This window comes from Camelus dromedarius, chromosome 10 (genome assembly GCF_036321535.1).
Source record: "Camelus dromedarius isolate mCamDro1 chromosome 10, mCamDro1.pat, whole genome shotgun sequence".
Classification (NCBI taxonomy): domain Eukaryota; kingdom Metazoa; phylum Chordata; class Mammalia; order Artiodactyla; family Camelidae; genus Camelus; species Camelus dromedarius.
Window position 1 is genome coordinate 69,090,924 of NC_087445.1, and position 19,583 is coordinate 69,110,506.

The 19,583-nt window shown below is 54.7% G+C and overlaps 1 protein-coding gene and 1 long non-coding RNA gene across 3 annotated transcripts in view; one reads left to right on the plus strand and one right to left on the minus strand.

Annotated features, from left to right (window-relative positions):
- Positions 1-19,583, plus strand: part of NEK6 (NIMA related kinase 6) — an 82,985-nt gene that overhangs the window by 10,239 nt on the left and 53,163 nt on the right. The window lies entirely within an intron of this gene.
- Positions 462-13,701, minus strand: LOC116152738 (uncharacterized). Its single transcript, XR_004136373.2, has 3 exons — positions 13,478-13,701; positions 3,479-3,737; positions 462-1,621 (listed from the first exon to the last, which is right to left on the minus strand). It is a non-coding gene; the product is annotated as an uncharacterized LOC116152738 (long non-coding RNA).

Consider the following 19,583-nt stretch of genomic DNA (forward strand, 5'->3'; position numbering starts at 1 on the left):
CAACATTCACTGGATCCCACTCCGGGCCTGGCCTGGTGCTGGGCGGTGGGATGGAATGAAACAAGACAGCAGATGTGACTGAATCCCCGCTGGGTGCCAGCCCATTGGGCGGTGCTGCAGGCTGCAGGTGAGTGAATTCATTTCCCAGTGGATGTTTACCAAGCACCTACTATGCACAGACCTGTGGAGCTACAGAAAGGAAAAATGACAGAGCCCGAGTGACTTGAACTCTTGCCCCATCTTACAGGGTTTTTTGAGTCCTAGCCCTCTGCTGGCTGTGATAAAGCCAGCCAGCCACTGTTCACAGGCCACAGGATGACATCCCCAGAATGAACCAGAAATGATCCAGATGCCCCAGGAACTGACGTGAGAACAAGGCATCCCTTCACACGTTGTGTCTCAGTTCAGCGTCTTGCCACCACCCAGCATTTTGAGACAGAATGTGAGATCTCGTGGTTGGCTAAATACATAAATATTTTATGTCTCGATATTCTGAAAACACAGCCCAAATGCGCAGAACTGCAGCACATCAGTGCTATAGATCATATGTTATAATAATCCGATGACATGTTGTTTAAATATTTATGGACCGATGTGACATGACAATGGGGGGAGAGAGCAATCTCGGAACAGAGTCGCGGCAGATGCTAGGAAGGAGGGGGCAGATTTGCATGATCCCGGGAAGCCACGTGAGGCTCGGGTTTCTCATCTGAGGTCTTCGGGGCTTCGTAGCAGTAGCGACGGCTGAGGTGCTTCGAGCACTGGCTGTGCGCCGCACCCTTCACTGGCATCATTCCATTTAATCATCACAGCAACCCCTCCAGGGTGGGACTTTTATTAACCCCAAGTGACCAATGGGAAACTGAGGCCCAGGGCAGGGCAGATCCGGCCCAGGTCACACCCAGGTTGGCCCGACTGTGCAGTCTGAGCTCTTCGTTGCCGTGAATTCTGCTCTATCGGTGATGAGTCACATCAGACTTGTCAGCACCCGCGTCGCCACCTGGGTGACCCCATGCTTGGTACCAACTGGACTTCGTAAACCACAGAAAGGAAGGCGATGCCTGTAACATGTCCAGTGGGGATAGAAGCCACAGAAGCAAATGTCTGCCTTGGGAGGGGGCTGATCTTGAGATCAAGCCACCATAGCTCGGGGCCCCGCAAGCATGGTAGGGGCTCGGGAAGTGGCTGGTGGTGCCTCCCCTCCGTCTTTCTTTTCACTGTTGGTTTTGCAGTCGTTTGGGGAGTTCGCTGCTGAGTGCCCTTCATCAGTGTCCTGTCTTCCAGCCTCTGTCCATGCAGTCCCTTCTCCCCGCAGTGCCCGCGCTGGCTGGGCTGGGGACACCGCTCAGGCGTGAGAGCGTCTTCGGTCTCTGATAGCCCCGAGAGGTAGGTCAGGGTGTCCCCACCCTACAAATGAGGGGCTCCTGCCCATCTCCCAGAGCCTACCCCCACGTCCCACCTTCGGGAGGCAGCCTGCACGTACCAGCTCTTCCTCCGACGCCCTCCGTGATGCTCTGCTGCACTGGCCGCTCCGCCTGACTGTGCCACCAGCAGTCTTGCCTGTTCCGTCACTGCTCTGCCACCTGGTTGATCATCACAGCCCCGGCACCGGAAACCAGGCCTGGCCCATAAGATAGCAATCAGTGACCAATAATAGGGGTTCAAAGAACAAGACCAGCAGGGCCATGGGTGTGGGGGCTGCAGGGGCCTTGTTCTGAGAAGCTTCTTAGGCAGTGATGGCCCCAGACTCGGCAACAGTGTCTTCTAACTGCAGAGGCCTGGGGTGTCGCCAAGGGTCAATAAATAAATGGAAGGAGGGGCAGTCACATAATTTGTGGGGCCCAGGACAGAATGAAAATGCAGGTCCCCTTGTTCAAAAAGCACGAAGAAAACACCTTCCTTCCTTTCCCAGTGTCTCTCTCCACCTGCCATGTTGTTTTTCATTTGTGTTTAATGCCATGATCCCTTGGGTGCTGGGACACCCGCAGGGAGAGTACAGACCCTCACAGGTGCCTGCGGCCCCACCCTGTGGCTCACCTGATGCCAACCCTCCCCACGCCTGCACCCGGGCCCCTGCCAACGGTGGAGAACAGCAGAGGTTGCTGGGGACCGGGGAGCGGGCAGCTGAGACCTGCCCCGAGCAAGGCAGGACCACTCGTGAGCTGAGGCTCCCCTCCCCCAGCACCTGCACCAGTGCTCCCTGACTTCATTTAAAAAACACAAGTTCAAAGATAAAGTGAAGACACTCAAGAGAATGAACACAAAAGCATGAAACCCCAAGCAAGGGGCTCCCGGCTAAGGACAGGGCCAGATACGATGATGCTGGTCACTTGCCCTGAAGCTGTCCCTGGTGGGAGGACTGTAGCCCTTCAGAATGAGCAGGGTCCCTATATTGGGTCTCAACATGGGGTTGGGGCCAGGCTTATTTGAAGGGAAAGTTCCACTGTGAAGTACCGTCTGCAGACCACTGGCCCGGGGTGTGCCTGCTGGCAGGTAGCCTGCTGATCTCTCTCCTCACCCTGGGCCTCCTGTGCAAAGGACACGCCATGGACATGGGCCTCCTTGGAAATACCCTTCCTGTTTTAATCCCTCACCTCGTTGCCAGATGTTACTGCATTGACAAACCCATCCCTCTGACTTCCTGTCCTTGAGTGACAAGGGTCAGAAATCGAATGATAAGGTAGCTGATGTGCTCCCTCGGGAACAAAGCCAAGCAGGCGGTGCCCTGGAGGTTAGAGAGGGCTGGGCACTTGGATTCCACGGGCCACTCACGCTGTTCTCAGCCCTGAAACTGGGGGCTTGGCAGCACCAGGATGTGGATGTCTGGCCACTGTCGGAAACATGAATGTAGGAGGCTCGGGAAAATTTACTAATGCTTAATATTTAGTACCTCCTGTGCACCAGCAATCTGTCCAAGTGTACTATCTGTGTTGCCTCGGTTAATCCTTGCAACAATTTTAGGCTGACCTCATTTTCCAGAGGCGGATAACTGAGATTCAGAGAACAAAACCATCATTTCACAGTCATAAGCCACGTGGTTTGAAAACTGAAGTTTGAACCCAGGCCCAGCTAACCCCCAAAGCCAGTGTGCTCTTTGCACAGTCCCAGGCATGGCTAGATGGCTGGAGTCACTGCCTGGCTGAGCCGCCACACCCACTGCTGCGTGTGCCTGGGACAGGCTGGGAGCCAGACCCCAGCCGCTGCTGTCTGTCGGCTCCTGCCTCTGGACAGTCATCCTTCTTGGCAGGGAGCTGGCCTTGAGGCTCCCGCTCCAGCTTCTCTCCTTCAAGATCCAGCTAGCCCGGTGGCTACTCTTAGGCCCAGAGAGGGAGGAGGGAGACGGTGGGTCAGACAGACTGGGATGCAAGTCACAGCTCTGCCTGTTGCTCACCATGTCTCACTGTGTCTCCTTGGTTTGTCTCTCCCCCCGGGACCTCAGTTTTCTCACTGCAAAGCAAGGAGTAATTTCAGTTCTTACCTCTGGGAGAGTTTTCATGATCCAGTCAGGTAAGCATGTACATCACAGGCATTCAGCAGTTGGTGGCTGTTATTGTATTGATAATTAATGACATTGTGGAGTGAGGACTGCAGCCTGGTGGCACCTGTGACACTCAGGAGCACCTCTCCACACTGGGACACGCTGGAAATCACTCAGCTCAAAACCGCTCTCCCCAGGGAACTCATCCCTTCCTTGCTCTGCTTGGTCATTCCTTGATCCAGCAGATCCAGGCACTGTTCTAAGATACATAATGAACAAAAGAGACAAAATGGAGCTGTCATTTCGGTGGGGAAAACAACCAGAAACAAGAAATAGAGTATGTTCAGTGTCACTGGTCCAAGTGTCGGGGACGGATAACTGGGGGCTGGGATGTGGAGGGCTCGGCGTCTCTGGGCTGCCTCATGGCCTGACGCTCCCTGAAGTCTCTTAATTCCCTTGGAAGGCCGTCGCTGGGGATTTAACATGCTGCCTGCTGTTCAAGGTCCCAGCTCTCCCAGGGGGCCTGGAATGGCCTTGTTGGGTTGCTTTGCCTCCAATGTCTTTGAGAAAGTGGTTTTCCCAGTTAGAATGTGGGAATTTTTCTCAGGCTCCCCAGGGAATCTCAAGTGTGCCCTCTCAGGGCTGCTGGTCACCAGGGCCACCCCCAGGCAGGCCCAGGTCACACATTATCACCCTGATTCCTCTTGGTGACCCTGTGATGCAGATTCTGTTAGTCCCATTTTACAGACAGAGAAAGAGAGGCTGAGTCGTTTGCCCAAAGGCACACAGTAGGTCTGTGGCTAAGTCAGGATTTGAACCCAGGCCTTCAGCTCCAGGGCCCACTCCCTAAACCATTCTTCTCTATTGTGGATTGCCTACTATGTGTCGGGGCAGTGCTGGGGACTGTGGGAGGCTGCGCCGAGATTAGAAAGGCCATCAGTGCTCAAATTGGCCTTAGGAGGGGCCATTTTCCACATGATCTGGGATTGCATTTACTCCTTGCTCCAGAGCTGTGAGGTGGGTGGGGTTAGCCCTGTGTTTGGGATGAGGAGACTGAGGCCCAGAGAGGTTCCGTGGCTTGTCAAGGTCACACAGCCCGAGGCAGCCCAACTGCACATCCACTCACTCTGCCTGTCGTTCACCTCAGCTGTTTGTACCAGCTTCAGTCTCCACCCTCATTTTGCATTTGGACAAACTGTAGCCCAAAAAATAATTCAGCAGCTTGATCCCGAGCTAGGGGAAGAAGTGAGCTCTCTAGGTCCTCGTGGAAATGGACACACATTGCACAGTGAAGTTGCTTTCAGGATGCCACTGATTCATTCTCAGGGCAGGAGGAGCCGCGAGAGGTGTGTGATGAGGGCCTGTGGGTGTGACCTGGGCAGGGAGGAGGGGGCTGTGTCAGGGATTCCTTTGGGGACTGATGCAAGGGCCATGGGGTTTTGTGGCATCTGGGACAGACAAGCCTTTTATAAGAAAATATTTCCAAAGCTGTCCCATCCCACCGTTGGCAAACAGTCCTTAAACGGCAAAGAAACAGCCGTGTTGCGTGTTCACAAAATGGTGAGCTGGCGTTCAGGCCCATTTATTTAAACCCAGAGCCAACGAGGCTAAAGACTTCAGCTCTGAGTGGCGGCTCACTGCCTCGCTGCAGCAGGGGAGCGTAATCTTCAGGGTTTTCTTCCCATTTACGAGTTTTTGTGTTGTTGTATATTTGTAAAATGAGGCTTCTGCTGGCAAAAGCAGGTTTTAGCGACCGCGGCAGCTCTTTCAAGACCTAATAAGGCCCCAAAGGAGGGTGTGTTCCAGCATCGCTTTCCTCCCCCCCGGGGGCGGCCCAGTTCCGCCTCGTCTCTTACACCTTGGGCGCCGGGTACCATTCGTCTTGCTTCCCATTAACGGAATTACCGTCATCACTTCTGTGGGACGAGATGGGCCCTTTGGAACTGCCTTGGGGACAGAGGCAGGAGTCGCTGCCATGCAGTTTTGCTTTAGGGGGAAAGGAAAGAAAAAAAGACAGAGACAAAAACCAAACTCGATGGTTCCTTGGGTTCTAAGAGCCTGGGCCAAGGAGGAGAGGGGCAGCAGGCCGCACTGGGACACCTCTCGGAGGAGAGTGGACAGGGCCTGGGTGGCCCCCTGTCCCCAATGCATGAGAAAAGGGCTTGTCTTTCTAAACTCACACCTTGATTTCAAAGGAAGGGGAGGAGGGGGACCCAGCTTTGATGGGACCCTCACATATGCCTGACCCTGAGCCAGCTGTGGGCCTGTGGGGTGTGGGTGTCATTGGTCCCATTTTCAGATGAAGCAGAAGCTCAGAGAGTCCAGAAACTTGCTTCAGATCATAGTGCGTAAGTGGTAGCTCTGGGGTTGGTTCATTCTCCTGGGCCGCCCTCTGGAGAACAGCAGTGCTCCTCTGAGAGGTGACAGAAGTAGCAGAGTGAGGACTCCAAGTACAGATGCCTGTCACCAGCCCTCCCCTGCTTCACCCACTGATCCTACATGAATGAGCCAGCATATGGGGGGGGGGTCTTTGCTGCTGTACAGTGATGCTGGTGGAGGGCAGTGCCGAACACTCCCTCTGATGGTGGGAGTTCAGGCATCTGGGCCCCTGAGAATGGAGGAGGGAAGTGCGGAGGGACTATCTTTACTCATTCCCCTAGCATCCTGCGTGGCCCTTTGCAGCAGGGATGGCAATGATTGGCATCTCCAGTGCCAGCTCTGAGAGACTGGTCATGGCTGCCTGAGAGGGCATGTTGAGAAGGCTTTGGGGTTGATTAGCAATGTCTGCCATGTGCACAAGCATGAGAAGAGGAGGCATGAGAGGGACCAGACCCAAGTCAATACAGTTCTTAACCTGAGCCCTGACCCCAGGGGCACCCATCATGCTTCGTTGTCGTTATTAGTTAGTTGTGTGCCTCACCACACTGTGAACTCAGGGAGGGCAGGACCACATGCCTGGGACACAGCAGGAATTCCACAAATACCAGAAGGAAGGGTTGATGGAGGCTATGCCATCTCTGAAAGAACTGTCAACCGCACTTTTCTTAAACACATTTTTAACCTTCTACGAATGAGATGTAGGTGCCCACATGTTTAAGCCAGAGCCCTCCCCTTTGTGTCACTAATTTGCTGGTTGCCTTTGAATAAATAACTTAACCTTTCTGAGCCTCAGTTTCTTCATCTTTGAAGTGAAGTCCCTCAAGTGACTGTGGTGAGGAGTGACCGAGGAGGTAACGGTCGTGGGCCCCAGAGCCCATGGGTGGGAGGGCGGTTCTCAGAAACGGCCACTCCAGCTGCCTCCCTCTTCCACCTGCCCCACCCTTCCACCTGCCCCACCCCACCCCTCCGCTGTGCTGAACTCTAGGCTCTCTTGGCCTGTAATGCCTTTCTTCTCACTTCTCAAGCATCACCACCTCCTGGAGTCTCCTCAAACCTCAGGACACTACTTAGGTCTCTGCTTTGAGCCCCACAGCCCCCTGTGCTTACCTGCCCTTGGCATGTCCTCTATCTCTTGCAGGCCGGTGATGGGTCAGTCCCCTGGACTGGGAGCCTCTCCGGGGCTGGGACAGGCCCATTTTCCTCGATGGTCCTAACAGCCAGCCCAGGGCCTGGCCCAGCGAAGGCCTTGGTGACAGTGATGAGGAAGGGGTGATGCATCCCTCAGTTTGCTCCTCGAGCTTTGTTGCCATGGAGACAGCTGAGACTCGAGACTTAGATGCCGTGTCCAAAGCCCAGCCTCTGCTGGGGGCAGATAGGTTGGCTGAAGGGATAGAAACTGTCCCATGGGGAGAAATTTTGTGACTCACATGCCCCGTGGCCCCGCTGCAGGTGATTCCTCAAAGAAAGCTTTGATCCTATGGGTGATGGTCTCATCCTGTGATGACCCAGGGTTTGATCCTGTGGTGATGGTGTTTGGAAGGGTCTTGAGTGGGGGAGTGGCTCCCTGAAGACACGTGTGGCCTGTGTGGAGACTGGGGGTGGTGGTGTGGGCGGGCGCTGCAGATGTTGGAATGGACGAGAGGGGGTGGGGGCTGGCCTGGGTGAGTGGCGGAGAGATGGGCAGCCGAGAGCAGAGGTGAGGAGGGGCTCTCACCTGGAGACCCCTGTGTCAGGGAGTGAAGAAGCTGGGGCTACAGGTTAGAAAGAATGTTCTGCTGTGGCTTAATCTGCTTCAGGACCTGGGGAGTAATTCCCAGATCCCAGGAATCACTTCCTGAAGGGCCCAGTCTCAGTGTCCTTGTCAGTAAGGGAGGGGCAATGAGCTCTTTGCCCTTTGACTCAATACCTGGATTTGGGGTGGGGGTGGGGATGGAGTGAGGCCGAGGCCCACTGGGTCCCTCTGACAGTGAGAGGGGAACAGCAACAGTGAATTCCTGTGAGAGACTGAAGGGGCTTTTGACTCCCAGTGGCTCAGGGTGAGCAGGGGGCCTGGTGTGGCCGGGGTGTGTTCAGAGGGGAAAGGCGGGGCTGAGGTGGAGGCTCACGCCCGGTGCCCAACGCCTCCTCCACCAATGCCAGTTCTCATCTCTTAACAATATGTTATTTATATAGAGTTATCAGTTCTCTTTTTTTAAACAACAACTCCTCCTACTGCTATTATTTTTTCTTCATCAGAGCATGCATCAGGGATGTATGTGTGCTATCATCTTCTAGTCTTCACCTTTTTTTGATCGGGGTGGTAATTAGGATTATTTATTTATTTTAAGGGAGGCACTGAGGATTGAACCCAGGACCTTGTGCTTGCTTAAGCACATACTCTACCACTGAGCTATCCTCCTCCTAGTCCTCACCTTTAAATGGCTCCATTTTATAAGTGAACCCAAGGCTCAGAGAGGTAGAGTGACTTATCCAAGGTCACAGAGCAAGGATTTGAACCCAGATCTGCCTCTGCTGGAAGCACCTGAGAATCAGTAGGGGTTAGCCAGTGGAGGGGAGGGAGCTAGGTGGAGGGCACAGGATGTGCAACGGCCAGAGGTGTGAAGGAGCCGGTTGCAGGAAACAGTAAGAGGTTCTGTGCGGCCCACGTGGTGCATGACAGGTGTCAACTGGGATTGGGGTCAGAGGTATGGAGGCCTTGGTTGCCACACCACGCTCTGGGGTGATGACTTTATCTGGAAGTCTCGAAAGTTGATAAGGAAGGGGGTTGTGGTCAGGAAGGTGTTTCTGGTGGCCTGTGTGGGGAAGGTGGTTTGGCGTTACAGGGGGTGTTCAGGCCGGGAGACTGGGAGGCTGGTGTGGATACCGGTGTGGGTTCCCCCAGAGCCTCTCAGCTGCCTGAGGCCGAAAATCCACCCAAAAAGAACCTTTGGCTTTCTCCCACCCACCTACTGCAGCCCCTTCCTGCTGGGTGTCAGGGTGGGAGGCCCCTCACCTCCGCAACACAGCCTCTCTCACAGCTTTCTTGTGAAACTTGCGAGGGACAATGTGAGAATAAATGATAAAATATGTAAAGCTTGCAGCAGCCGCTTTGGGAAGGGGGAAAAAAAATGCCATGAATGTGTGATTTTCCGTAAATCCGGATTTCTGTGTGTTTTTTTCTTCCCGGGGATGAGTGAAGCTGGAGTTAATGGGAGCGCATCCACCCAGGGATACATTTATTTCCCCTGATTTCCAGGCGGGCTCATTAATCTGCAAGAGCCCTGGTTTTCTAAAGCACTTCCTGGGGAACCAATTGTGTTGTCATTGTGATTGAATTCTGATTCTCCCCTTATCGATTGATTGGTTGATTGATTGATTGGTCTGGAGGAGTCAGAGGCCAAGCGGCTCAGACAAGCACCTCTGAGTTTTAATGTTTGTCTGTGGCATGTTGGGGGCTGGGGTCAGAGGTTCCGCAGGCCCACCGAGTCATCGGTCATCCAGCAGCTGATGTGTGGCCTGCAGTGAGGGGCTCAGAGTGTCAGATTTGATGTGAGGCTGTGTGGCGGGGTCGGCGGTGCCCAGCAGGTGAGCCGGCTGTTCCCAGGGTCTGTCCGGGCGCCATTTCCCACAGAGGGTGAGCCTAGCTTAGCCCAGGAGTCCCCTGCGTGCCCCGCACAGAGCCAGGTAGCGCCAGGGTGGTTCTAGAGGAGACTGGCCCGCCCACCAACAAGGGGCTCAGTGGCATCCTCCCACCCTGGCCCACCACAGGGCCCAGCACCCACTTGAGACGCAGTTCCCATATTTTTATGTTGAATGGATGAACGAGGACGAGCAGACTAACATGTCATATACTGTCTGGGTGACTTCATGTACCTAGGTGGGGTCTCTTTTCATCACCCCGTTTTCAGCAGGGAAGATTGAGATTCAGGCGAGGATCATGGCCAAGACACCCAGCAAAGAAACAGTGAGGCTGGTCACGTCGGCCCCTCTACTTGGCCCTCCCCTCCTGCCACCAAGCTCCTGGAGGGCTGGACCCAGCTGCTCAGACCAGGTCCAAACTCCCCCTTCCCTCTCACTTCCTCCCCCTGAGAGCTGTTCCCCCATCTAGAGCTTCTCGCCGCGTCCCCTTGGTGCAGGGCGGAGGCAGGGCAGGTGGGCCTCCCGTGTGCCAGGCACACCCTGGGCACTTTGCCTCCATGATCTCATCGAACACTTCAAGCAAACTGTTTTAGGGAGGCCTCCCTGTTTTCAAATCACGAAAAGTGAGGATCAGAGACATGATGAAACTTGGCCAAGATTTTCCAGCAGATAGGTGAAGGGCCCCAGATTTAAATTCAGGGAGAACAGTCGCCTGCTAAAAGAGTCCTGCTGGGGGGAGACTGCGGGTTTTGTGGGCTGGCCTGGGACAAGATGGTTTAGAAGGTTAGACTTTTTTAGTGGTCTAGGCCGGGGCATGATGTCAGGGAGTCCCCCGGGGTCAGGCAGAGGGGCAGGGCGCTCCCTTGGCCCCCCTGGAAAGCGAGGGGTGTTGAGGCCCCCGAACCGCCCCAGGCCTCACACAGCCCGCTCCAGCCCTTCTCTTTCTGGCTTCAGTTGCTGTGCCTGTGCAGTGGGAGGAGGCAGGACCCCACTTATCTGTTGAATGCTGATTATTTGCTAAGCAGTTTGCTGCACAATCTGATTTAATTGTCCCAGCGACACCGTGAAACCTCATTTGTACAACCTGGCCCGCTACTCAGCTGCGTTTCCCGCGTGGCACGTATTGTGTCTGAAATGACCGTGTCTGCTTGCTGCCACGTCTGTCTCCACCTCTTGACCACACACCTCTGGAGGGGCAGGGCCCTCTCCGCCTTGTGCCTCTGACAATGCTTAGCTCCGAGAGCCTCCCAAGAAAAGCCTGACCAGTGATGACGGAATGAAGGAACCCCGTTTTCTTGGAAAGGAAGCTGAGGCCTGCAGAGCACAGATCTGTGCCCTCAGTCCCACTGCCAGGGCAGGATTGAGCCCCTGCCTGTCCGGGGCCAGCTAGGGGCTCTCTCACCGACCAGCTTCTGGCCTGGAATTCCAGGTGTGCCAGTGTCCCCGCAGGTTCACGCCGCCCAAAGAAACTTCCAGTCTGCGCTTGTGGCTTTGGATCGGCTCAGAAAAAGCGTGTCCTGTGACTGCTCAAGGAATCTGGGCATTTAGCCCAGAAAAGAGTGTGTTTCCTGGCTTCCTGAGAACTGGGGCCCACCCTGCCCCTGGCCTGGGCGTGCAGAAGAGGAGGGAGGGAGAGATGGACTCTGGCCCTGGAAGGCAGCAGCGTCAGCCTTATCATCTGAGGATCCCCAGACTGTCCCAGCAGGGCCACCCCAGCATGGCCGTTAGCCCAAGCACTCCGGACAAAAGTCTCCACAGCATCGGGGGGCATCTGTAAGATGGGGTTAGCACTCTCGAGTTACTGGAAAAGAAACATTCCTTGAACTCAGACAGATTGTTTATCCCCGGGCGGCTCCACCGGCGCACCTCACTAGTTACCGCCAGGCACAGCTGGGTGCAGCAGTCACCAAGCACAGGGTGACTGGCTTCCACTGGGTCATCAGGCCGCTGGGGCCAGATGTTCCGAAAGCTCCTCCCCGTAGCACCAGGCATCTGGCCTTTCCCTCTGAGGCCGGGCGCGGGTTTATGAGGTGTCTTTGAAGAGGACTGGAGTCATCCGGCCCGTGATGTCTGCACGTTGCGTAATTTCGCAATTTGGTTTTCTTTTCAGGAGAAGGGTCAGTGCTTCCCTCTCCCTCCTCCTTCTCATTTTTATTTTCTTTTCCTCTTGATCCTCCCTCATCGACTGGCCTGGAATGCCTCCTCCCTCGGGCTGGGAGATCACCCAGTCCTCAGAGAGGATTAACTGGAATTACCCACAGGTTAACTGGAATATCCTTGTCAAGTTTCTGAGATGGAGAAATCCTCCTTTTGTACTCAGAGGAGAGCGGAGGAAGCCGGCCTCCCTTCTTGGCCAGGATTGAGAAAAGTCACCCAGCAGGGACACCAGACCCAAGCCAGGCCTGGGGCTGTGTGACATTCATTCTCACTGATCCATGGTGACATGAGAAAGCTCAAGGACAGGCCTGGCGTCAGCTACTTTCTTCTGTCAGGTGTCCTTTTATGCAAGATGATGATAACAGGAATTTTATTTTAAATGTCAGAAAGTGTTGGCACCCTTATGTCTGCCTTCAGAATTTAGGGGAAACTTTACAGGCCCGTGAGGTCCCCAGACCAGGAAACCACTGATTTACTTCCTCTGCAGCACCTGAAACAGAAGTTGAGTCTCAGGGAGCCTTCGATGAAGTCTTTAATGCCTGGGGAGCCCAGGGATGCCGCGGCCACATGTGAACGCCAGCCGTGCACTGGGGGTGGGCTGGGCGCGGGCTGGACACGGGCTGGAGGCAGTATTTGTTGGCTAGGGCAGCTTAATACAACAGAAATGTGTTCTCTCACAGTCCTGGAGGCCAGAGCCCACGATCAAGGTGTTGGCAGGGTTGGTTCCTTCTGGGGGCTCTAAGGGGTACTCTTTCCGTGTCTCTCTCCACGCTTGGCATTCCTTGGCTTGTAGACCCATCACTCCAGTCTCTGCCTCTGTTGTCATATGGCTTTCTCCCTATGTGCCTCTGAGTTCAAGTTTCCTTCTGCTTATAAAGATTCCAGCCATTGGATTAGGGCCACCCTAATCCTGTGTGACCTCATCTTAACTTGATCACATCTTGCAAAGGCCCTGTCTTCAAACAAGGCCACATTCCCAGGTTCCAGGTAGACCTGAGTTTTATGGGGATGCTCTTTGACTTGGTACAGGGACCTGAAGGGTGAGGAGCAAGGCTTGCCTGGATAGGGCATTGCTGAGCCTTAGTACTTTGGAGTGTCTACAGCCATTGGAGTTGGGTTAACACAGGATACTCAGGGGTCCTGCCAGCATTCCCACAGAAGAGACAGGTGCACACAAGGACCCAGGTCCAGGAGGTAGAGCCATCACCACAGCCAGGGCCAGGTCTTGTCACCCTTACTGAATAGACCCAGAGACTCCAGAGGTGACCTGGCCAGGGACTTGCTGACCCCAGAGTCTGCGCTGTGTGTCCTAGACTCACTGGCCATAAGCATTTAGTCCTTCGGCGGCACTGGCTGGGACTGCTTAGTGCCACCGAGAGCCTCTCCTCGCCCTGCACGAGGCACCAGCCCTGGCCCCACTCCCTGGGCAGGGAGAGCGGCCCCTCCCGGTAATGACAGGGCCCTGCCATTCTGGGTGGCGCCTGCCAGTGCAGCCTCCGCCTGCTTTGTGGGTAAAGGGTAGCCTGCAGGGCAGGAAGGAGGGAGGGATCCAGGCTCTTCTGTTCCCCCTTGGACACTTATCTCTTCTGGCAAAGGCCCTGCGGTCGGACTTTCCAGGGCTGGCATCCCAGCCCAACACCTCTTAGCCGAGTGATCTTGAGCAGGCAAGTCCCACGCCTCCTGAGCCTTCCACTGCTTCTCCTGTGCGGGAGGGGTGAGGATTGCAGCCCTGCCTGGCTCAGCAGGGGACAGCTGAGTGAGCTAGAGGTTGTAACCGCCTCTTACTGATCCTTCCGGCGCCTAGTATGGAGCCTGGCACACCGTCGGTGCTCAGTAAATACTCACCAAATAGGAGAGAGTGTCTGGAGCCCGGAATTTAGACTTCATGGCACTCCTGAGATACAGACACAGCCTGGTCTCTTGAGAGGGAGATTCTGTGGGCATCTCCTTCCTCCTGTCTGTGGATAGTTACCTGAGGTGATGGTGCCAGGGTAGGATGGTCACGTGTGCCCGTAGCATTGGCAGAGGCAAGACGCTGCTGAACTGTGACTGGGGCTTATCCCCTTGAGTAAATTTATACCTAAACTTGGTACCCTGGGAGGCAGAGTACAGAGAGCACTGAAAGAGGAGTCTGGAGATCTGAGTTCTGGCCCTGGCTTTGCACCCCTTCCCAGCTCTGTGGGCAGATTTTTACAGTGCCCTGTTGGCCCTACAGAGACTCCCTCCCCTCTGCAGACCTGAGGCCACTGCTGTCATTAAGACCTCTATCCCACAACTATTCCTGGACTTGCCCAGCCTCCAGGCCTTTGCACATGCTGTGCCTTCTGCCCGGACTGCCCTCCCCCGCTCCTCCAGTTGGAGCAGCTTCCTCTCCTGAGGAAACCACCTCCCCAGGCAGACTGCAGATACCCTGGTGTGCAAAGCAGCAGTCACACCGGGTTGCAGGTGTTGGTTTATGAGACTCCTCTCTCTAAACAAGGAGCCTCACTGAGGATGGAGACTGGTCCTAGGATGTGTTGGTCAATTGAACAAACGATTGAATGTCCTTGGACACATCACATCTCTGTTCCAAGCCTGTTTCTGGTCTTCCTGCTTTCAAGTACAGGATGTGGACTGGTGGATTCTTAGGGGGTTTTCTGAGGTCTCTGGTGAGATAGGAGACCTCAGATGAGTGGATTCAGTGTTTCTTCTGCTCCCAGAAATAGAACAGTAATGTGGTAGCGACTGCACGAGTGTCTGTTTAACAATCATCTGCCTTTGATGGGATGATATGAACACAACTTGGGAGATTTTCTGGGTGTTCAGTGCAACATCCCCAGTTAAGGGATTCCAGGGTCTTTGGAAAGGCGGGACTAAGGAAGTGATTCTAACTGCCGTTGGGCCAACTCTGCACCTGTCCCTCTGCTGGAATTCTTCCCATGAACGGAGGGAAGCATGTGTGCATCCAGACGCTGTGTGCACCCACCCTACAGAACTCTCTCTGCGCTTCCATGTCTGGCTGGAGCTCCTCTTCATGTTGTGGACAGCAGGTTCCACTGGGGTTCACCCCCAACTCCAGACGGTCACTGGATTTCAAATTCCACCTTTGCCATCCCCCAGCGGTGCAAATCAGCGCCTCTCTGAGCCTCAGTCTCCCTGTCTGCAAAATGGGGATAGTAACACCCACCCAGCAAGTGAACCCAAATATGCGGCCCAGTGCATGGCAAGGGGTGGGAGCACGTTCTTACTGTGAGTATTCCATACTCTAGAGATCAGAGTGAAATGGAGATCAGCAGTCTGCTTGTTGAAGTCAAAAAACGTCTGTTGTCTGAAGAATTTTGTTTTGGAAGACAAGCCGAGGTTTTGGGTCAGAAACTTATTCCCTCAGGAATTTCACGGTTGAGCCTCCAGGTGGATTTTATAAGCTTGGTGACCACCCAAGCCTTTGAGCCTTCCACGTGGATGTTCCCAGGTCAGGCTTTTCGGGAATCTCTTGCACAGCTGGGCTGCTTGTCGCGTCGGTAGCATCATTTCCACAGAGCGGGTCTGTCTGGCAATGAATAGATGGTTTTTTTCTGTCTCTTTCTTGGATGTCTGAATGGCAGTCTCCCTCCTGCAGTCCCAGAGGCCGACCTGAGTGTAAAACTCCGAAATGGACATTAGAGCGGGGTCTTCCCTTCCTGCTTGGACTCGTGGCTCCCAGCGAGGCTCAAAGAGGTGGGTTGATGGCTGCCATGACCTGGGAGTTTCCCGAGGGTCTCCCGGGCTGTGGTTAGAAAGGCTGCTGAGCAAAGGGAAGGAATTGGAGTTCCCGGACCAGGTAGCGGCTCAGAGCAGCAGCGGAGTTAAGAAGGATGGTTTGGGTCCCTAGAAACAGGCCTGCTGGCATCCAAGCCACAGATGCAAAGCCCCTAAGAGCAGGAAGGACTCTGGAGATCCGCCTGCTGCTGGCTGGAGGGCCTTGTGGCCCGGTGGTTGGAGCATGGATTCTGGAGCCACGCTACCTGGCTTCAAACCCCAGTTTTTCCACCTATGCTGGACAGCATGCCTGACCTTTTAATGCCTCAGTTTTCCCCTTGTATCAAATAGAGATAGTTATGTGCTCTAAGGGGTGGGTAGGTTAACATCACTTAAGTGCATTAAAACAGGGCTCAGTGCATAGTAAATAAACAAGGGTAAACTGAGGCCTAGAGGGGGCAAGGGACTCGTCTGTGGTCACCCAGCAAGTCATTGGAGCAGCCAGGCAGAAACTCATGATTCCTAGTCTCGTGGACACTTCCCTCCTCCTCCTTCCCCCTCAGTCAGACTGTTTCAACTCTGCCTTCTGCAGAGGAAATCGCGTGACCCCTCAGCCCACAAGAATTCAGACTGTAGAGAATTTCGGAGACCTCTTCAGGCTGGCTGGGGGCCTTGTTGCAATTCCATTCAACTGCTAGTTCTTTTTTCCTCCCTGTTTTGCTTTTAAAGCTCTAGAGGGTCTCTCCTTTCCCATCTCCCCAAAGAGAAAAATTAACCTTCTGGCAAAGGAGTTTGAAGATTTAGGTCCTGCTGTGTGTCCCTGAACCAACCCCCCACCCCCTTTCTGGGCCTCAGTTTCCCCACCTGTGAAAGGAGAAGGGTCCCTGCCTGCCAGCCTGTAATTGCTTTGGGGACAGGCGAGCTGAGACGTGTCACCCAGAGCGCAGGTCTGCTTTGACGGTCGGCTGAGTGCTGACTCAACTAAAGCCAGTGACGCATCCTTCTAGGAAGTGAGGTGAAACCCACCAGAAATGCTGCCCGCTTCCGCCCACCTCCTACTTTCAAAGGTTATTTGAGTCACTAGAGTTGTCTGTACTTTTCTCGCTCTCCTGTTTCAGCTAAACACTCCTCAAGCCCTCTGGGCTGAGGCCAGGCAGCCAGGACTGTTCCCGTCTGCAGGCCCTCCAGGCATCAGAACCCAGCAGCCTGCTGGGCTCCCCAGCCGTGAGCTCTGGAGGCAGCCAACCTAGAGGGTGAATCCCTGAGCCCTGCCAGCAGGGTGAGATAGCAAAGCCCAAACTAGGCAGATGGGAGCCCCAGCTCACTGTGCTCTTCTTCTTGTCCAGGAGGCACAGGGTCTTCTGTGCTTCAGCTGGGGCACAAGAGATGTTAATATATCCAAAGTCCTCCCTGGCTGTGGGGGACAGAGGGACATTTGACCAAGCCAGGAAACCTGGAGGCAGACCCTCACCCATTAGGGCCAGCAACTTCCTGAGTGCAGCCCTCTCAGCCTTCTGATGGGGAGCCTAGGGTCCAGGAGAAGGACCGTGGAGCCAAGACTAGAACCCAGGACCCTAGACCAAGCGTCCCCTTGCCCTGGGTCCTCCTGGCACCATCAGGGGGCCAGCCCAGCTGGGCCTGGGAATTCAGAGATGGGTGCCATGGTCGGCGTGGAGTGGACTCAGGGCTGAGCCCTGTCTTGCTAGGCCCTGGCAGCGACCTCAGGCAAGTCATGCTCAGCCCTGAGCCCCTATTTCCTCATCTCAAAAATGGGCCTCATTCCTGCTCTGCCCAATCTCTAAGAGTTATCATGAGGCTTCGTAAGACGGTGTGTGTAAAAACCCCTCTGCAGGCAATCAAGAACTGTCCAGATGTGAAGAATTTGATATTTGTCATCCCCTGGGCATTTCTGTATCCCTGTCAGTCCAATAGTGTCTGGTACAGAGTAGGTGCTCGGTGAGTGTTGAATCAATGAATGACAATAGGTATCATTTATTAAGCACCTGCTGTGTACCAAGCATCACCCAGGAAACACCATAAGGTGCTATAATCTTCACAACAACCCCAGGAGTTTAGGTATGTCCCGTTTGACAGATAAGAAAGCTGAGGCTCAAAAAATGAAGCAGCTTACCTGAGGTCACACACAATCTCCTCCCTGGGCTGTGCTGGGGTTTAACAAACAGGTCCCGGGGCAGAGGGGTGGTGGGGTGGGAGTGAGAGGGATTTGTACAAAGCCTTGATTTGTAGCATTTGTCAACCTCCATGGTGTAAACGTTCCTACCGAGCCTGATCGCAGGCAACCCACATGACAGCTGTCTCAGAGTATCTGAGAGTTTAGCAAAGCAGCCCGCATGAGCCAGGAGCAGTGGCTCCTGTGCACCCGTGCAGCCCTCTGCTTTGCACAGCTCCTCACATGCCCAAGGAAGGCCACTGAGTTACCAGTGTCCCCTGGCCTGGGACCGAGGACTGGAACCAGGCACCCCACGGACTGGTTTGGGTGGGCATTCCTGTGCTTCTGGATGCCCCAGCCCTCTCCCTCCAGAGCCCCTGGAGTTCCTGGGAGTCTCCATATAACACAGAGAAGGGGGTAGGATGGATGAGACTCAAAGACGAATCTGCAACATCGAGACTGGAATATTAAGGCCTGCCAACCCCACTGCGTGCGATATTCCTGCCAGGCCCGGAGCAGAGCCCTGTAAACGCCAGGATATAATGGACAATAAAAGTCGCCGGAAAATAGTGAGTCTCCTAGGACCACTGTCATCCCTGCCACACGCTGCCTGCTGGAACCGCGAGCCCAGTGATCATGAGGCACGATCGTCATGTAAATATATAGGATCTCTCGCCAGCCGCGGGCCAAGATTTATTTTATTGAGATGGTGGGGGGAGGGGGCGGCTCAGGTTCATCGTCCTGGTAACTTTGGAAAATGCTTTGCCATCACTTCCAGCTTCTGGGAGAATGAATGCAGCAGGAGCCCGTGTGGCCTCTCCCATCCTCCCAAAAAGGGGAGATCCCCAGAGGCCGTGGCCGTGGTCACCTCCTCCCACGTTCCCAGGCCCAGGGGCCTGGTTGGCCACAAGACTGGGGTCCCCTGGAGAATGAAGACCAGCCTTATTGGGATAATTGTTTCAAAGAGTGAGTTGCCAGCAGTCTTTGTCACGGGGATATTACTTTTGAATGAGCGCTGGTATTTTATGATGATAATGGTAATCAGAATAGCAGTGGCAGCTGCACTGTGGAGCTCTTGTCTGCATCCAATCCTGGTAGTCCTGGGCTGCTGGCATTCTGCCTGCATGTCCTCCACTCAGTCCTCATAACAGCCCCATTAGGTGGGGCCTACGCAGCCCCCTGTTTGCAGAGGGGGCAATTGCGGAGAGGTGGCCGCAGGCCTGAGCCTGTGGCTGGACAGAGGCCTTGCAGGATCTGAACTTGGGGTTGTCTGACTCCAGGGCCTGTGAGCTGCCTTACCTCACTCTCTGGCCCTCGGGTCCCAGATCAAGGGCCACCACCTCCCTGCAGCCTCTTGATTGGCCCAGGTTGGAATCAGTGGCCCCTTCTTTGATTCTGTGATGCACTTAAGCACTTTGGTCTGGTCCCGCGGCTATGACCCTGTTTGCTCCTTCCCGGAGGGCAGGAGTCCAGTCTGTACAGTGCAGAGAACATCCAGGCGAGCAAATGACTCAGGCCTACATTTCCATCCAGGCTCTGCCTCTCTCCAGCTGGGATGCCTTCTGTGAGTCATTTGACCATTCTAGCCTCACTTTTCTCATCTGTCAAATGGAGGCATTGTCAGCTTTGTAGGGTCGCTTTATGAGCTCACGAGCTGTCAACACCCCTCAAGGATCTGGCCCTGCGCCTGGCACTAAAGGGGTGCTCAGTGTGTGAGCCCCGCAGTTATGTATCGCACCTCCATGGCCGTGTGTCTGGGAGCCAGGAGGGATCTAAGCCATGCCTCCACGTGACTGCGGCTTACTGAGAGTGTGGGCAGTGTGCAGGGGGCTGGGGGGGAGCGCAAAGTCTTCCAAGGCCAGAGAGAGCATCCCTGAACAATTCCAGGCCCAGAAGTTCTGGTTTTCCTCCCAGACATGAGCACACGATTAGATACGGGCTTCCCAGAGCTCAGTTTCAGGGCGCGCCAGCAAGTTGCAAATCCTCCATCAGCCTCATAAAAAGTGTCAGCACAAGAACAGCCCTCTTACAACTACAGAGTCTGACACACTCATGTTGCAGGTC